This window comes from Suricata suricatta, chromosome 1, assembly GCF_006229205.1.
Source record: "Suricata suricatta isolate VVHF042 chromosome 1, meerkat_22Aug2017_6uvM2_HiC, whole genome shotgun sequence".
Taxonomy (NCBI): domain Eukaryota; kingdom Metazoa; phylum Chordata; class Mammalia; order Carnivora; family Herpestidae; genus Suricata; species Suricata suricatta.
The window spans coordinates 133,346,293-133,363,976 of record NC_043700.1 but is presented as its reverse complement, the minus strand read 5'-3'; the positions used below and the strand labels follow the sequence as shown (position 1 = coordinate 133,363,976).

General features: G+C 40.7%; 1 long non-coding RNA gene across 2 annotated transcripts; it reads right to left on the bottom strand.

The window, feature by feature from the left end:
- Window positions 1-2,246: 2,246 nt before the first annotated feature.
- Window positions 2,247-5,090, bottom strand: LOC115281430. Of its 2 annotated transcripts, none has more exons than XR_003904338.1 (3): window positions 5,006-5,090; window positions 3,160-3,264; window positions 2,247-2,398 (listed from the first exon to the last, which is right to left on the bottom strand). It is a non-coding gene; the product is annotated as an uncharacterized LOC115281430 (long non-coding RNA). The 2 variants fall into 2 exon arrangements; XR_003904322.1 differs by having other exon boundaries at window positions 3,206-3,264.
- Between the last annotated feature and the right edge of the window lie 12,594 nt (window positions 5,091-17,684).

Below are 17,684 nucleotides of genomic sequence, written 5' to 3'. Positions count from 1 at the left end.
AAAATCAAAGATTCTGAGAGTCAATGAGGTTAGTAGGTGACCAAAAAAAATGAATTTAGTTCTCATTGAGATTTCTCTGCCTGACATGTCCTTCCCTCACCTCTGCCTAATGAAATCCTGAAGTCTACAAGTTCCATTTACTAACACTTCCTTCAGCTAGGCTTCCTTGATTGCCCTAAACAAAAGTTATCTCTCCTAAATTTGTCTGGCACTTGTCAGTACTATTCATCACATATTGCCATGCATTGTAGCAATTCCTTGAAGCCATGTAATGTAGCACTTAACAGCTTGGTCAGGGAGTCACCAGGGTTAAACACCTGCCACTACCACTTTCGTAAAACCTGAAGCAAATTGCTTAGTCACCTCTGTTTCCTCAGCTGTAAAATGGAGATGATAACAGTAGGACTTCCCCCAATAAGTTGTTGTGAAGATGAAGTAAAACAATAGATGTACAGCTGCTGAAAATCAGTGAGATCTCAGGAAATGTTAAGTATTATTATTATTATTATTATTATTATTATTATTATTACTGAGTATTCTCTGTTCTAGCAGATAATAGGTTCCTGAAGAGGATGGAATGTGAGCCTGGTTACACACATCCCACGTTGGCTTTATAATAGTCATGTTCTTTTCCATCTTTCTCAGTAGCCCAAGCTCCTCAAGAATGGGGAAAACAATCTCTTCACTGTAAGATCCTTCACATTGTATAATGATGGGATGTAGGCAATATAGATGCTCAGTAATGAGTCAAATAGACTTGCCCTTCCTCAGCTGGCAATACTCCAATCAAAAGAGAACTTCTACACACTTCCATCACAAATGCTCCTGCCTCCAAGGTGACCAAGCTTTTTGTTTGTCCTTGGCTGTGTGCATTTGGTCACTGAAAATTTCATGATCCCAGAAACCCTTCAGTCCCAGACACACCAGGATGGTTGACTCCCTACCTGCATCTGTGCCCATACACTCGCTAGCTTGCTGTTTTTATGGATGAATGATGGTTCACACTCCTGTCCAGAGTCAAGCCCTCATTTCAGTCGGCATTCTTCTGCCTACTCAAGGACCAGGGGCTCTTGAAATCTCCTCTCTCCTTCCTACATCATCCATCTTTTCCCCTCTGAACCATTCCCATCATCATACAAACATGTTGTCATTTTTCTTATTTAAAAAAAGCCTTAAAACATTAAGACAAAAAACAACAGAACAATAACAACCAAAAGCCTGGAACCATCATCTCCCACCACCCACCCCCTCCCCACTTCTTGGCTCCTCTTTATAACAAAACTTGTTAAATGCATTGTTTATACACAGTCTCCAATTACAATTCCCCATTTTCCCATTCTTATTGAACCACTTTAATCAGGCTTTTGTCCCCAACTCTCCAGATACATAGGTCTTGTCCCAGTTTGTTAATGATCTAGAACTTTCCCAAGCAATTGCATTATGACAAATAAATTCTATTGTTTTGAGCCCTTGTATTTTCTTTTTTTTTTTTTTACCACAGAAGCTTATCCCAGCTTATGAAACAGACAAAAGAACTTCCACATTTACATATTCAGTTTATACACCTCTGTACTTCACAGTTATATATCCAACAGTCTACTCTACAACCAATTGCATGTATAGGAAGCCTCTCATACTTAACATGCCAAAACTAAACTTTTAATTTCCATTCCTACGTTGTCTCCTCAAGTCAGAAGACAGTTCTCCAGTCTTGTGCTCAGACTCCAAACCATGAAGTCATCCCTGACACCATTCCTTCTCTAATGTCCCATATCCAGTCTACCAGGAAAGTCACCAGCATCTCTTGCCAGATTATTGCAATAGCTTCCATACTGGCATAACTGCTTCCAGAATGGCCCTCCCAGTCTATTATCAAAACAGGAGCCAGAATAACCCTCTAAAATCATAAGTCAATTTAGGTTGCTCTTCTGCTCAAACCCTCTGCCAGTGGCTTCTTGTCTCATTCAGAAGACAATCCAGAGTCCTTACCTTGACCTACAAAGCCAAATGATCCTGTCCCATTACCTGTCTGACCTCATCTCTTACTGTTCCTTCCTTATTCTGCCTGGGTCCCACTGGCCCCTTGCTCCCCTCATAGACACATAGCCACTTAAGCCTCTGGCTATGAACTTGGTGATCCTCTTCCCCCAGAAGGCTCTGCCCCAGATCATGACATGATTCTCTTCCACATTTCCTCAGTCTCTCCTCAAATTTTAAATTCTTTCCTTTGCTTTTAAATCACTCATTTATTGATATAAGAAATAGTTTCCATGCAATAGACACTGTGGGAACACGAAGATGAATATGACATGGACTCTGCCTTCCAAAAACTGCTAAATTAAACTGGAGACTGGGCTTTTAAGAAGGTTTCCCAGGAGAGGCGTCCCCTAAGATGAATCTGGAAGAAAAAATAAGAGTTAATTAGTAGGGGAAGGAGTCATAAGGCAAATGCCTTTGAGAGAGAGCATAGTGATTATGTGTAGATATGAGAGTGTATACTGTATTCGAAGGCTACAGAAAGATTAACCTTTCCCTCTCTGGAGGCCCGGTCATGTGCTATAATATGAGCACTATAGCTTAGTAAACCAAAGAAGGATGGGAAAGGGAGGAGAGAGCCACTCCTGGCCATAGGGGTGGTGCAGGGAGGAAGCCAAGAGCAGTGGCGAGACATGGAGATTGCAGAGTCCTGCTATTACAAGAGAGGACATTAAACAAGCAGGGTGAGCAGCCCCTTATAAAGAGGTAGATGTGGCTGACACATGGACAGAACTCAGGAACAGGGATTCCTGCAGCAAGCAATGTTCAGAGACAGTAATAGCAGAAAGAGCTTGTGTGCTGATGGTCCTCAATGAACCAACTTCCCTGCTACTTGTGCCCTCTTCAGTCACCCTTCTTGAATCTGGACTGGACCTGTGACTTGCTTTCACCAAATAGTTCTCAGCCAGGGGAGAGTTTTCCCTCCCAGGGAACTTTTGACAATGTTTGGAGACAATTTTGTCAAAATTTAGGGGAAGGGGAGCTGCTAATGGCATCAAACAATGTAGAGTACAGTCCCCCACCACAAAGAATTATCCAGCTGAAAATGTCAACGGTGCCAAGGTTGCAAAACTGATAGAATGCAACCTAAACCTTAAGACCTTATGTCTTAAGAATATAGACCTTTCCACTTTTGCACCCTTGGAGGCACATCAGCCAAACTTCTTACATGGGCAGCTCAGAGACTCCCTGGAGAGACCAGATGAGAAGCAGCAGTCCTATGGCTACCTGGAAGAGAACAGAGAAGCCATCTGACAAGCAAGAGTCAAGGACCAGATATATGACTCTGGGCAAACTCTTTCTTCCAACCCCCAACGATTTGAGCCATCTTTGTTGATGTGTCAGGTATGTGACTCAGGATGTTATGATGGTGTTCCAGCACCAGCAGACACCACAGGGAACAGAGACGAGGTGTCCCTTGTGAGCCCTGTCCAAATTACAGAATCGTGATCAAATAAATAAAATGTTGATGTAAGTCATCAGTTTGGGGAAAGTTTGTATACAGCAATAGATAAATGAAATAATAGCCACCATAATGGGCACTGTTCTAAACACATTCTAATGACAACTCTATGAAATTTTTCCTGGGAAAATGTTATTGTCAATATCCCTTTAGCTATGAGGAATCCTAAGCACATAAGCATGAAGGTTAATGCTTTCAGCTGGGAGTAAGAACGCTGGTCTTTGAATTCAGGTAGCCTCACTCTATATCTTAACCATCCTGACGTGCAGCCTCTCTCTAGACATGCACACATTCATTCACTTAATGAATATTTATGGAGACTCTACCATATGCCAGAAACTGTTCTATGCACATGGAATACAACAGAGACCAAAAGAGACAAAAATTCTGGTCCCATAAAACTTGCTTCTAGTGAAGTCTGGGAAGCCATAGAAGTGTGCTATCATGTAGCAAGACACCGATTGCTTTTTTGGGCTGCCAGGCATCTATTCTGGCACCTCCATTTTACACTGGGGAATCACCTTTCCTTTTGGATACAATCTATTAAGACTATTATTCAAGGTGGGCAGCCCTCCCTTCACCGAGTCAGGCCAAATGTTCCTGTCCAGGGATCTGAGTCCTCAGAAAAGTAGCAAAAAGATTGAAAACAGTTGGAACTCATTTATTCTTGGGGTGGCTCCCCGAAAAAGCCATCAAGGAGCTCCTGCTACCTAGACCCCAAAACCTGCTCTGCTTCCTACCCATTTACCAGCCTTGTTCTCTGGTCTTGTTGTTGTTCTGTGAGTCATCTGATTTCTTCCTAACAAATGCCTACACTGAGTTGGGCAGAGACTGGTTCTGCTGCTTGGGGTTAAAGGGCTCCAACTGCAAGTCTGGAGTTCAGGAGAAGATCTCTGGACCCAGGGGGAGACATTGGCAGAAATAAAGCAAATGGCAATCGTATCCCCCAGTAATTTCCATTGTCCATCTCTGGTTTCTTGACATGGGCAACTGTTGTGTCCTCAGTCTTATCTGAAGTGCTCAGCAAAAACAGTATCAAGCCTTCTTCAAACCAGATTGCTGTTCTAGGATATTTCTGCATAGAAATCCTGAAACTACCACTAAAAAATCATCTGAGCAGCAGACTGAGACATAGGACACTGGTAAATAGAAACATAAGAAAGACACAAGACTGTATAGAAGCTCAACTGTCAGGATGGAACTGAGCTCAGAGCCAGAACAGAAGCACAGGCCCAAGCAAGGAGAGATTCTACCCCAGACTCTCTGAATCAAATCTCTGGGGTGGGGACCAGGAATGTTCATTTCAAGGAGAGATTCTATGCCCTACCCCAGACTCCCTGCATGAAATCTCTGGGGTGGGGACCAGGAATGTTCATTTTTGTATAAATGATGCTGGTAGTGATTCTCGGGCTCACTAAAGTTTGAAAACCATGCTGTTCATTTCTGGGCTAGAACTCCTTTGCATAGTGTCTGTCGAACTTTAACATGCTAGACAAGTGATCTTACCGAAAAGGCAGGTTCTAATTCAGGAGGTTTGGGGAGGGAGGGCTGAGATTCTGCATTTCTAACAAGGGGGCTGATGATGCCCTTGTTACTCAGATGGAATTCTGACTAGCAAAGTCCTAGAACACTCTGGCCTCCATACTAGACGGGTCATAGAATCTGGGTGGGGCTGTGCCTGAAGCTGGGAGGCAGAAGGCCCAGACCCAGAAGGGAAGCTGAGAAGTAGACAGAGCCCTGACAGCTCATTCCTTGGCAAATGGACAGAATGAAGTCTCAGAGCCTGCAAAACGACAGCCAGATTCTTAACACATCACAAGGCGACCATACTTCTGGTTTAACCTGAGCAGCCCGTAAAGGAGCTATGAGACTCAATCCATTAATTAAATCCTCAAAGAGCTACTTTTCCTGACCCTTTCCATCTGACTCCTTGTTCAGTATTACAAGATGAAACAGAAACGAAGATGTGATTCCAAAGTTCAATCTGATGTAATGGGGTGCTTTGTTCTTAATGAGTGCAAAGTATTTTTTTTTGTAGGCCACTGAGTCTGCGTAGATAGTAGTTTCATGTTTACTGTTTTAATAAACACTGCTTCTCATTGTGAGAATAAAAGTGCCTTAAAAACTGACAGTTTTCAAATGATGGATGAGACAGAATCAAATTATTCTGAAGACCTTGTAAATGTTTACTTACAAGACATGGCCTTTCTCTTCCTATTCATTCACACATCCATTAGCAATCATGGTCCAGTTATCATGCTAAGCACTGGCATTTGTTATAGAGGTTATGTTGTACCAAGGGTCTGACTAAGAAAGCCAAGAAACTCAGACCTTCAGCCTCTGTATATTGTGTAATGAAACTCACGAGATCCATCCCATTGTTGGATTAATTTGTTAAATGGAAGACTAGGTGCAAATCCCTATTCCATATTCTCTGGAGGAAACCCAAAAACGAAGATAGAGTTCCAAATAGTAGGGAATAAACAACAGGTGTTCTGGGCTTCATTCAAAATGTGAGTCACACTAAAGATGGGTGTGGGGTTTTTTACTAGTCATTTCCACTCCAGATTTCAATGTATGCTACTCAGTATAAAGTGGCTTTTTAATAGCTACCCCCATGGCTGTATATGAAGGCAAAACTCCATTAAACTGACATTATTATAAGTGTGAGCAGCATTTGCAGGGCTGAGCAGGAGCTGGGAAAGTTATCTCTCTTAAAGCATTTATACTCTACATACAACAGTTCATCAAGCCAGAAGTTTCTTAACCTCCGTTTATACTAGAATTATTTCTCAAATAGCAATTTCCAAGGCATATGAATGATGTTAAAATCACTTAAACTATGTGTTAAGCACCCACATGCAAATTCTTTGTGACACAGCTATGGCTGTTTAAGGAAGCTCCTGAAAATGATTAGGGAGAGAACATGAGACAGTCAGAGAGAAGTCCAGAGTGAGAGCAAGCAGAAAAATGTAGGACAGTCACAGAAAGGGGTAAAGTGAAGGGTGTCCTGACATAAGGTCTAGGAAAGAAGGGAGAAGTAGAATGAGAAAGACAGAAACCATGACTAATACCGGAGAAAGAAGTAAAGACATCAAGAGAAATATCACCTTCTTGGAAAGGTCTTACCTGTGTACTGAAAATAAAGACCCTGATCTCAAATGTCTCGTTCTCTATACATTTACCTGGTCTTATTCACTGCTGTAACCCTAAACCGACAGCAGGGCCTGACAGTAGTTACATGCTCCACCAAGTATGAGCTGGGTGAATTCATGAATGAAACCAATCAAGAGATTTGAGGAGTGGAAAAGGCAGAATACTAGACTAGTGTTTAGAATAGAGCTCCAGTGATTATAGATGGGGGAAAGAAAAGAACAAATAAAAGTAAAATATTCTATCACATATTAAAATTAAAGCTAAAAAGATATGTGAGTCCTAAACTCACCCCAAATCTGATCTGAAGAGCCTAGAAACATTCTAAAACATTTGTGAGTTTTAGAAGAGAATTTTTAAATAATTCTCAATAGGCCCTTGATTCTGGGTAACAGGGCCTTTAGACTCCAGAAGCCCTCCGGTCCCATCCACCCTCAGCTGCAGAAAAAGGCCCTGGGCAAGTGGCTTTGGTCTAATGGGCTCATGGGACCCCTCTGGGAAAGTCACCCTAAAAAGAACGTCAAATGTCACTTGGGAGCTGTTCGAGAAGACAAGAAAACAGAGTTAGTAAGGGGGGAAAGCTTTATAAATGTAGTAAGTAGTCAGAAAAGAGAATTTGACTAGCCACCCCTCCCACCACCCCCTGGTCCCCACACACAGAGTCTCATTGTTGGGATTATGTTTATTTGAGAGAAGACAAAGCCTCAGCTGTGAATCTGTGGTTGTGCATGCCCAGTACTTCTTTTACCAAACGTCTTGGTGCTGGCAGGAGTGATGCTGCGGAGGCTGGTTTCGGCAACGGACAAAGGAGCACCTTAACGAATCCACCAAGATGACAGTGCATTCCAAGGCACATTCTCCATCAGAGACCTGAATTAATTCTTGCCTTGTGTGTGCTGATTGCTTACTATTAATCACCCGCAGACCAACAGTATATACACAGAGCAGAAGATTTCTTTCCTGAACACAAAATTCAAACACGAGTTGATCTGATAATGGTGGTTACCTTGAAGAGTGAAGGGAAAAAGCGAGGGACACTTACCTATTATTTTATGAAGTCTTTAAAAAGTGGTGAAATTTGTTTTGTTTGCTTGAATTTTTTGGTTCCATTTGAAAATTTTGAAACTATAATATTATTAAATAAAAGAGTAATTATGGTTTTTTTTTTACTTTTTTCATTACATATTATATATATTATAAATTTTATATATATTAAACCTTGGTTTGGAAGCATAATTCATTACGGAAACATGCTTGTAATGCAAAGCATTTGTATATCAAAGTGAATTTCAAGAACCATTGGTTCAGTTGTGATCCTGTGACATTTGGCATCATGAACTACTTGTATTACAAGATATTGCTCATTAATCAAGTTAAAATTTATTAGAAATCTTTGTTTGTCTTGTGGAACACTCACAGAACAAGTTACTCACAATCCAAGGTTTTCCTGTGTGTGTGTGTGTGTATATATGTATATGTGTATATATGTGTATACATATATACACACACACATATACACATATATAACTTTTTTAAATCAGGTTGTAGGAGACAATCATGTGTTGTTGTTTTTTTAAGTTGGAGCCATTAGATTAAAAACGATTTGAAAATATAACTACGAGCCAGGTATGTTTTATAGTACTGTGTGAATTTTAGCACAGGTGTGGCATAATAATAACTAACTCTTATCACTTACATGTCCCATTCACTGTCCAGAGTTCTTTATTCTGTGTTTATGTTTTTAATCTTTACAACAACTGGATGAAGAAAGTACTATTTAATCCCTATTTACAGACGAGGAACTGGCTCTGATTGAGGAAGAGTGAGATGCAAGTAGTTAACAAGCAAGTAGCTGTGTCATCTGTACCTCTGTAGTTAGTAAGAGACATAGTGTCAACTGTCCTGGGTCTGTTCTAACCTTTTTCATTGAGATTTAACATATGTATAAGTGCATTAAGTACACCAATCTTAAGAGTACAACATGATGAAAGTTTATACATATATCCATAGGAAATCATCACCTGATCAAAATATGAGATATTTCCAATATCCCAAAAAAGAATTTCTTTTGATCCTTTCTAGTCAATACCTCCCTAAAAGGTAGCCATTATTCTGACTTCCATCATCATATATTAGTTTTATTTGTTCTTGACCTTTGCAAAAATTAAATCATGCAGTATGTACTCATTTCTGGCTTCTTTCCCTAAATATCATGCCTGTGAAAGCCTTCCATGTTGTTGTGTGTACTCATAATCCATTCTTTTCTGTCACTGCATAGTATCCTATTATATGATTATTCCACATTATTTATCCATTCCCCTGTTGGTGAACTTTTAGGTTGTTTCCAGTTTGGGTTATTATGAATAAAGCTGCTATGAGTATTTTTTTCATGTCTTTTAAAGAACAAATGCTCTTATTTCTCATGGGCGTATAATTAGGAGTGGAATTGCTGGGTTACAGAGGAGATGTGTATTTGGAGTTCACAGAAATTGCCAAATGGTTTTCTAAAGTGATTATGCCAATTTACACTCCCACTAGCAATGCATGAGAGTTTGTTTCTCTACATCCTTGCCAACTCCTTGTCATTCTAGTAGGTGTGTAGCGGTATTTCATTATGATTCTAATTTGCATTCTCCTGATAACTAAGAATGTCAAGTGCTTTTTAATCCTTGCTAGCCATTTGGATATCCTTTTTTGTGAAGAGCTTATTTAAATCTTTTGCTTATGTTTTTAATTAGGTAATTTGTCTCTTTCTTATTAGATTATAACAGTTCTTCACACATACTTGTTAAGAATCTTTTATCAAAGACATGTATTTGGGAATAAATTCTCACAGACTGGCTTCTCTTTTCACTCTCTTAGTGGTGTCTTAACACCAAATTCTGTTTAGGAATTAGATAATAAATATATTTTATACAACACATATAAAGGAGAAAGCTCATCTAATTAAGATATCAACATGTACAATCTAATGGAATTTATATCAATAGCTTCAAATAAAATCTATTTCAAACAGCCATTTTATTTATTCAAGTGTTCATTTCAATATTCATCTCAATTTAATTGTGTGCAAGGCACTGTGCCGTGGGTGCAAACATGGCTGAGTCTCTTCCTGCCCTCATGGACCTCCATGAGGCTGGCAGGTGATTAACCGAAATAACATAATGAGAGAAATGATAATAGGTATGTACATTTCCATGAGATCAGACCAGAGTGAGTAGACTATAAGGAAGCCCATAGGAAGAATTTTAAAGCAGTTTCACCAAGGGACATTTGCCCAATCCCTGAATGAAAAGGAACTTGCAGGAAAGGCACTGGAAAGCACAGAGTGGTCAAGTGCAAATATTTTGCTGTCACTAAACCAGTGATTTTTTATGCGTTTTTCTGGACCACCTGCACCAGATTGACTAGGAGTACTTTTGAAAATCATAGATAACTGCCTTTCATCCCAGAATGTCTTAATTCAAATCTTTGGAGGCAGGACTTGATAATCTGAATTTTAAACATGTGCCTTGAGTGGTCATGCTTTTGTTTTTTGTTTTATTTTTTTGGTTTTGTCTTGTTTTACACCCTTATATTTGAGAACCATCGAACTAGAATATAGGGAAAACAATATGGTACAGGAAATGGTGCCTCGGGTCAGGTTATAAAGAGCCTTTCCTTGAATTTCATGCTGAAGAGTTTGGGTTAAATCCAAGTGGGCAATGTTAAAAGATTTTTCAAAGAGGAGAAATTTTAAAAATCAAGATTAATGGTCTTGATGAATATAGATCTTTCTACTTCCCAACTGATGCATTAAAATCATCCAGGGGCTCTGCGTGATCTATTTGATAGCGTTTAAACAATGCCTTCCCTAGAAGTCAAGGAGAAAGTAATATTTGCATTTCCTGTTCTAGATGTGGGATTGGCAAATTTATTCTGTAAAGAGCCAACTAATAAACATTTTAGGCTTTGCGAGCTGTGCAATCTCTCTGACACCTACTTAATTCTGCCTTCTTAGCAGGAACGCAGCCAAGCAGCCATAGAAAATATATAAATGAATGGGCATGGCTGAATGCCAACAAAATATTATTTACAAAATCAGGCAGGGCAGATTTGCCCTCGTTGATTCTAGACAACTTCACTCAGTCTAGTTATAGACTTATAACGCAAGGTTTAACCTCAAGAAGTTTGACTCATGGTAGCTATCTTCTCCCTCAACATCATGTTTAAGCACCACAGTTTTAAATACATACAAATATGAAACATCTTATGAAGAAAAAAATTAGGGAAATCCAGATTGTGATAGATTCTATTAGAAAATGCCCTAGACGCTGAAAATGGGATGAGACAAGAAGAGAAATAAGGAGACTGTTTTCATCTAGATTAAAAGGAATTTAAGAGGGCAGGCACTTGGGTGACTCAGTCAGTTAAGTGTCCAACTCTTTTTTTTTACTGTTTGTTTATTTATTTTGAGAGAGAAACAGCACAAGAGGGGGAGGGGTAGAGAGAGAAGGAAACCAGAATCCGAAGCAGGCTCCAGGCTCTGAGCTGTCAGCACAGAGCTGGATGCAGGGCTCGAACTCATGAACCGTGAGATCATGACCTGAGCTGAAGTCGAATGCTTAGCCTAAGGAGCCACCCAGATGCCCCAAGTCCAACTCTTGATTTCAGCTCAGGTCACTATTCGTGGATCAAGCCCTCTGTCAGGCTCTGTGCTGCCAGCATGGAGCCTTTTTGTGGGAGTCTTTCTCTCTATTCCTTTCCCCGACCCTCAAAATAAATAAACTTTGAAAATAAATAAACAAGTATAAAAGGAATTAAGAGATTTTACAGCCAAATATAATGGATGAAGGTTGGATTTGGGATCGAAAATGGGGGCGGGGGGAGACCTGTGATAAAGAGTATCTGTGTGATAATTGGGTAAGCATGACTATGAGCTACCAGTCAGATGATATTAAATGAATGTTACATTTCTCGGATACGATACTGTAACCATACAGAGAGTTTCTTTGTTCTTAGAGATACATGCTTATATTTAGGGATTAGAGCTTTGCAAAGATGGTTCAATGAAAACAGAAAACAAATACAGCAAAATCATAACAATCGTTTTCCCTAGGTAAAGAATACCCATGTTTCACTGTACTATTTCAACTTGTCTACGGCTTTGAAATTTTTTAAAAATAAAATTAAGGGAGATAAATATTGCAGAATTCAATAGAGTATGCTATTTTTTTCCCTTTTGCAATGCAGAGGAGGACTGGCCTACTTCAAAAAAGTGAAATCCATATTAAAATCCTATCAGAAAGTAATGAAAGTTTTATAGAAATCTTCATTTTAGGCCTGGAGTTGCCGTATAAAACCTTTGGCTCCAATTTGCCACCTTCTCACCCCAACCTCATCAACATCTTTTTTTTTTTTTCTTTTTTCTTTTATTCTCCAAGTTGCAGGAGAGGGAAGCGTGGAAATTCTTACATTTCACAAGTGTATACGATACATCATAAAACTGTGGATTGTGGCCATGTTGAGAACATTGCCCCATGTCCTTTCCGGTAAGAGTGTCCCATGCCGTAGCATTGACCTTGTCACTGCTGACATTGGAGTCCCTTCTGTGTAAAGTGTGGGAAGTCAACCAGAATGAGGTGAAAAAGGCAGAACTGCCAAAGATAACAGAATCATGTGTTTACACAGTTCTCCGCTGTTCCAGCTTTCAGTCCTCAGCCTTTTTATCTCCCTCCTGTTTCTGGCGTAGCTTAGACCCCTCTGGGGGTTATTTCCGGAGTGGAACCCTTGCTCTGTCACTCCGCCTTTCTGTTTCCTTCCCCTTCCCCTTGGCAGTTACCGAACCTTGTGTTGGAAATTGCTCGAAGGGAGACCAGGTGGTTGGCAGTTGCAAATAACTAAATTTAAACCTTAGGAAACATAGCACTAATTTAGGCTGTTATATAAATTTATCCTGAAAATATATATCTATATCTATATAGATATAGATATGAAGGGAAAGACAAGTGGAGTGCTGTTTAAAAAGAATACAGCTAGCAACTGTTTTAAAAATGATGGCTCAGTCGGTGAAGCATCCAACTCTTGATTTTGGCTCAGGTCATAATCTCAAGGTTCCTGGGACTAAGTCCCACTTCTGCACCCCAAACCTGCTTGAGATCCTGATCCTCTCTCCCTCCCTTTCCGCCTGCCCCTCCCCTGCTGGTGTATACATGTGCTCTCTTCTTTCTGAAAATAAGTAAATTAGTTTAAAAAAAGAATACTGCTAACGATAAGAACAACAAAAGCATTGCATAGGAAACACCATGAGCTCTGGTGTTAGGTAGACAGGGCTCGAATCTCTGCTGTGCCACTTACTGGCTGGATGATTGTGGACAAATCACTTAACTTCGCTGAGCCCCATTGCTTGCCTCTAAAACACAAACAAGTAATACCTACTTCTTCTTAGGATGAAAAGTCACAATGTAATCTTTCCTGCTTGACTGAGACACTTCTTTTTTTTTTTTAATTTTTTTTGTTTTATTTATTTTTGATACTGAGAGAGACAGAGCATGAGAGGGGGAGGGGCAGAGAGAGAAGGAGACACAGAACTGGAAGCAGGCTCCAGGCTCTGAGCTAGCTGTCAGCACAGAGCCTGACGTGGGGCTCGAACCCACGACCGTGAGATCTGACCTGAGCCGAAGCCGGAGGCTTAACCGACTGAGCCACCCAGGCGCCCCGAGACACTTTTACACATATGAATTTTGATCTGGTGCAGTTGCTGGCCCTGCCCAAAGTGGTCCTCTGTATTCCACAAGAATGACTGGGTACGTAGCTGAAATGGGAGAAAGCAGAAGATGCCCTTCCTCCAGGGCAAGATGGAAAGCACTCTTCTTTGAAGTCTTTTACAATTCACATACATCCCGAGATTATCAAAGCTTCTCAAAACTTTAATTTGAAGACGAATCCCCTGGGGCTCTTGTTAAAATGCAGATTTTTAGTCCGTAAATCTGGAGTGAGGCGGACGTTCTGAACATCTATGGGACTGAGACACTGCTCTTACACTGACCCACTTTGGGTGGAAGGCCGCAGGGCACGTACCGAGGAACCCGGCATCTCTCACAGCGGGAGCACTCTCTGTGCAATCCAGGCTCTTTGCAGCCCGTCCTCATTCTCATTCTGGGGCAGCAGCTCATTTAACATGGACATTTCTAGTTTTCTATTAAATGTGATGTGCCTTTCACTATGTTTTAATGAAGTGAAACTCCTTTTCAAAATGAACTAACATTGTTAGCTGCCGGTTGAAACCTGACTCAAGAATTAAAACCGTGAGCTGCTCTGCAAACATGAAAGAATAAGCTTTTGCTGTGGAAAGCCGGGACGAGAGAAGCAGCTTGGCAGTCCAGGGCCCGGTGTGCAGCGTTTGCCCCCAACCCCCAACAGTGGACAGGAGCCCTGTGATCGCTGGTCGTTGTGAAAGTGAGAAAAGGGGAAAGCAAACTTCAGAGAGGGAAGCCGTGAACTTGCACGTTCGGGTTTTTTCCTCCTCCTCCCTCTCCAGCGGGCAAGCCTGAGCTGGCCCACCTCCCTCGGAATGTAAATGACCCCCTGGCCTCCTCCCTTCCTGAGTCCTGGTAGAGCAGGTCCAGGGAGTTTGAAGGGCTTGATTTTGCATTTGTTTAACGTCAGGTGTTAACGTGAAAGAGTTGGCTAGTTTTCTCATCGACAATCTCCAGAAATAGTTTTGAGGTTAAAATAAAAATTGACCAAAGTCACAAACACTTATTGAGAGTCCATGAAAAGCCAAGAATTAGGTTAAGGACTGTGGAAAATTAAGTTTAATGAGATACTTTGCTGCTTTCAAGGAGTTTAAATCTCATTAAAGGAGATAGACAAAACAAATATTAGAAGCTACAAGACATGAATAACTGTAACTGCGAAACAAGTAACAAGGTGCAACCATTAAGAGATTGGAAGGATGGAGTCCGCTAAAGAATAGAGTCTATATATGTGCCCAAGCGCGTGCCATGGCCCCTATTAGTACATATGCTTACACATCGCTGAATAAATGAATGATGAGTAAGTGAAGGCAGAACAAAACTTTAATTTCTTGAAAAACTAAATCCGTTTTCCCCTGTTTTCCTTTTTTCTTTTTCTGAACTGATATCCTCACATATGACCTAGCCAGCAAACTTCTTAACTGACGGCAGCTAAGCCCTTAGAGTGCAAATCACCCCTTGATGTTTCTGCCCTTTGATGTTTCTGCTTTGGTTTTTGGTTTTTGGTTTTCAGTGGGGGTGGGGTAATACTTGTATACTGGTAGCTGTACCTGCGGGGAATTTCCCTCTACTATTTGCAGCTCTCCCCAGAGGAGGCCTGTAGCCTTGGAGATAGCTGTTGCCAATTTGCTCATTGAAGAAAACAAGGTAAGGAGGAGGGAGAAAGAGTTACAAAGGAGACGGTGTGGGGAAGGTACAATGACCCTTGCGATGCAGCTTCCCAGCGAGCTGTAGTTGTCTGCTGGGGCCCCTGAGCCACGCGGGACAGAAGGAGGGCGAGAGCCTGTACCCTGTTCAAGGGACTGACTGCAGGTCATACTCAATTATACCTCACTTTAGCAATACATTCAGCTGAACAGAGTAATATTCTGGGTACTAAAACCTGGGAAATAGAAGCTGTTAGAATCTATATAAGTCCTTCCAGATATTAAAACTTGCTGTACTCTATTAGCCCTTACAAAATGCCTATGAAGGGGCACCTGGTGGCTCAGTCAGTTAAGCATCTGACTTCGGCTCAGGTCATGATCTCATGGTTCATGGGTTCGAGCCCTGCGTCGGGCTCTGTGCTGACATCTCAGATGTCACTCCGGATTCTGTGTCTCCTTCGCTCTCTGACCTTCCCCTGCTCAAGCTCGCTCACTCTCTCTCTCTGTCTCAAAAATAAATAAAAATAAACATTTAAAAAAGAACAACAAAAAAAACCCAAAATGCCTATGAAGTGCCCATTCACAAAATCTGTTATTGTTGTTTTTTTTATTGTGACTGTGTGTGTGAGATGAATAACATTCTTTGAGGAAATTTTGTGAAAGTCTTTGAAATGGACAAACTAAAAAATTAGATTTTCAGATTTCTTCTTAATGGAATACGAGGTGATGCCTAGCATGCCTTTTAATCTCATTCTATAGGGTCCGTGCCTCTCATCAGCTGAGCGATTTTACAACTCTGTAAATTGTAGACAATTGATGTTGATGCCAAAATTCCTTTTTATAGAAATGCAAATGAACTTTGTGAAGGTGAACGTGCAGTTGGTTCCCCCGTAGGGAAGAAGCAAATTCATTTCAGTACTCCTGATCGCCTGCATGTATTTCTGTTCACTGAAGTCTCCTTTGAATTGGTTTTCACATCTTACTGGTTTTCCCATTAATTAATGAGCTAAATAAAATATTTGACACATATCCATTTTATATTTGCAGGAAAGCCATGATTTTATTTCTTTTAAAAATTATCCTTTATGCTGCAGAAAACAAGCTAAACAAGGTATCAGATAGTCACACCTTACTGACAATGAAGTAAGTTTGTAATTAACAAAACAGGGTAGTTTGTGTACAAAGTGAATCTTGAAACTTTACCCACTGGAGCTAGTAAGTGTAAATACAGCATGTTGCCATCAGTGTTCCTGTAAGTGTAGCAGTTCCAAGTCAGAGAACAATTGTCATCTTGACATCTTTGTTTTTCATCTGTGGGAACTCTTGTTTAAAAAAGTTTTTTTAATGGTTATTTATTTTTGAGAGAGAAAGACAGAGAGACAGAGCATGGGCAGGGGAGGGGCAGAGAGAAAGGGAGACACAGAATCCGAAGCAGGCTCCCGGCGCCGAGCTGTCAGCAGAGAGCCCAGCCCCACGCGGTGCTGGAACTCACGGATCGTGATCTGAGCTGAAATCGGCCGCTTCACCGACTGAGCCACCCAGGTGCCTCTCTTCTGTGGAAACGCCTTGTGGACATTGTTACAGGGGAGGGGAAACTTTCCCTGTATCCTCTTATGGTAAGTGAACGAGGCCTGCAAATTATGTTGATAAAAGACTAACAGGAGAAGGGTTTCTTTTGTATGCACTCATGGATTAAACACACACACACACACACACACACACACACACACACACACACACAAGCCCAGAGACATGCTTAGGCCTGCAAGCGTTTTATGGTAAGTAAGGTTTGTTTATGCAGATTCATCTCAGACTTTTTGTCTCCTGTGAGAAGGGTTGTTCTTCCCAAGTTGGAGAGGGGAGAGGACACAAGTTCATAAAGGGAATTTTATGTTACCTTTTCAAAGGGAAATTAATGCCTCAGTGAGAAAGGGGGTGGGCAGAGATTTTCCCCTGTGTCTACTGTTTATTAATGCCTTCAGTTCAAAATAATCCTTATGCCAAAGTGGCATATTTGGGTGGCAAATTCTGATCCACTTTATTGACATCACTTGAACTGCGTTCTATGCCTGCTCTCTGAAACCTGTATAATAATTAAATTACTTCTTGTGTTACAATCACTGAAGGTCCTCTTTAGAGCTTTCAGAGTCAGATCTGGATTTCTGCACAGCTGAGCCGCCTTCCTTTATTTTCTTATCACATCTGGCTCCAGACTTCTTGCACAAAAGAGAACCTAGATTGGATCAGAACTGCTGCTTTAGCCAAAATAATTAAAGTTATAACTAGTCTACTCTCCAGAGAATTTGGAGGGTGATGTCAGAACCAACGCTATTTTATTTTTGAGATGTATATAGCAGTTCAAACACATATGTGCTGAACAAACCACTATTATATACTGAACCTCCATATACTGATATGGAATGATACGTTAACTGAAAAAAAGCAAGGTGCAAAACAGGGTCTACAATATGCCACCTTATGTATAAAAAGGGAGAAATCAGAATATGCATGAGAATTGCTTGCATATCTTATAAATGAATTTGGAAGGATTTATGTTCAACCAAGAAAAGATGGGAACAAAATTGGGCATTTTTGAGACAAGGATGGAAGGTAGATTTTTAGACTATATACTGTTTTATGTTTTCTGCT